The 2,369-nt window shown below is 33.2% G+C and overlaps 1 pseudogene; it reads right to left on the minus strand.

The window, feature by feature from the left end:
* Positions 1-2,180, minus strand: part of LOC106868524 (zinc finger protein 62 homolog) — a 27,749-nt pseudogene extending 25,569 nt beyond the window's left edge.
* Between the last annotated feature and the right edge of the window lie 189 nt (positions 2,181-2,369).

Consider the following 2,369-nt stretch of genomic DNA (forward strand, 5'->3'; position numbering starts at 1 on the left):
GTCTCATAGTGTTGAAATGTCTCTCACACTAGCGCAATAGATGCGGCATTGTTCTCTATTATAACCTTAAGGCGGCGAGATGGCAGAATCGTTAGCACGCCGGGCGAAATACTTCGTTCTGAGTTCAAATTCCGCAGAGGTCGACTTTGCCTTTCATCCTTTCGGGGTCGATAAATTAAGTACCAGTTGTTTACTGAAATTGATCTAATCGACTGGCCCCTCCCCCAAAATTTCGGGCTTTGTGCCTAGAATAGAAAAGAATCATTCTCTAATAGGACTTGCAGTCAATTATCATTTTCGGCGGAGGTAAAGAATACGCACACCACCCGTTTTCGGCGTAATCCGAACGGCCAAATTTCGGTGGGGTGCATATTCTTTACCTTCGCCACTTTTTCTTTAAAATTACTTAAAATTCTTGTCCTCTCTTTACAAGTTATCTGTAGCAAAAAGAAAGAAAACTAGAAAATGTTTTTCATTATATTGCTTTGGCTTAATCTTTAAGAGAACAGTTGAGATCACTCTTGATATTATATAATGCAATTGTAATTATTTTTTCTCTACAAAATAGAAGAGGTATTTATCAAAATAATACGACTCTGATCTTTTTTCAGGTTGCAAGAGAAAGCCATGGAAGAAAAAGATTTAAACGTCACGTACATATCTAAACATATTCAATTTGTTTTCATTTAAAATCTTGCGGAGCTGTTACACCAAGACACATAATTAGCTGCTTAAATTAACTGATCTAGATAGCGGAACTATTGACCCCCTCAGAAATCATTTATCTAGTTCAGTTAAAGTAGGTTCCGTTGAATTTTGTGGTGTACGACCAGTTGAAGCACTTGGTGCGAAATTGTTTTTTTATTTATTTTCTCCTCTTTGTCTTTTCGTAAAAACACATGGAAGAATTATGACTATTGATTAGGATTTGTATTTTAATTAAATAAATAAGTTCGATTAAAAATTCGGTCTCAATCGCTGCCCCAAGTTTTGGTAAAACTGGTGAATTATAATTATTATAAAATATAGAAATGAAAATATCTTTGAGAACAAAAAACAATTAAATTACATACACGAATAAATACCATTTATATCGTTAGAATAAGTGTGTTGATTTCTTATTGCGTAAAACGTGTTTAATGAGTAACTTCAGAGCATAATGTGGAGGAGAAGAGAATTAATATCCATGTGTGACTAGCAACATGAAAAGCTTATCAATTAACAAATCTGTACTTTACGTTATATATCACACGTAACAGTGGAGTGTCTTTTCGAAAATAACAGATCAACATTTCGGTTTGGAAGTATTTTCCTGTCGGTAAAAGCCAGGAAAACGACGACTGTTCCAATGTTGTTATATGTTTTCCCTTGTATAGAATCACTGAATCGTTGAAAGGGTTCCACATAATAATAACAATTCTATTATTATCTACACGCATTATTACAGATTTATTATTATTCAAGTAAACCTTTGTCGACTTACCGTTGTTTGTCACTGTTTCTTAACAGTGAATCAGTGCGTCGACCAAAATGCAAAAGGAATTCTCTCGTCCTTAGATCAGGATTTTCTCCACTTCCAAAGATTCTGCGACATCAACCTTCGTTTGGCTTCTCTTTTTAGACATCAATTCGTATCTTATCACAAAGAAGCTGACCTTGTGCCTTTAACTATACTTTCCATCTCTCTTAAATATGCCTGTATATACTAGGGTACATTTCCTCTTTGATTAAGTATAAATTAAAATATATTTATATTGTTTTAATATTTTTTTTTAATTCTAAGATGATGATTCACAAATACGTTGATTAATAGAGACAGTTATGAATTGTTGTCTGAACATTGAAGTTTTATCAACTATAATCGCATGTTTAGTTTGAATTATTTTTGTTAAAGATACTTCAATGTTTAATAATAGATTAATAGCAACATATTTCTCTCTCATTATCTGGTACTGTTGCATTCTAATTAAACTTGGGTACACCCACACAAGTGTTTCCCAGCCCCACCCCGAATTTATTTCCTCCAGAAAAATGGCGATTTTTTAAATGAAATTTTTTACAAATATGCCTCAGATGATGTTGGTTCCGATTATAACGGAATTAGTTGTGAAAAAGTTTTTCCAAGGCTGGGAAGAAGAGTTTCGGAGAATTCACTCGAGTTGGCTTTGTTTCCTCATAACTTTCCGAAAAGTGAATATTTTTAAATGAAATTTTCTATAAATACTTTTCAGATAGTGTACATTACGATTATATTGGATTTTAATTTGAAAAGAAAATTGGTAGGTTCGCGCACGCATCAAAAATGAAACTTGAAATTTCGAAAAGGTTGATGTGTGTCAGTATGTATAAACGCGGACTCATCAATTTTT

Source organism: Octopus bimaculoides, chromosome 28 (genome assembly GCF_001194135.2).
Source record: "Octopus bimaculoides isolate UCB-OBI-ISO-001 chromosome 28, ASM119413v2, whole genome shotgun sequence".
Classification (NCBI taxonomy): Eukaryota; Metazoa; Mollusca; class Cephalopoda; order Octopoda; family Octopodidae; genus Octopus; species Octopus bimaculoides.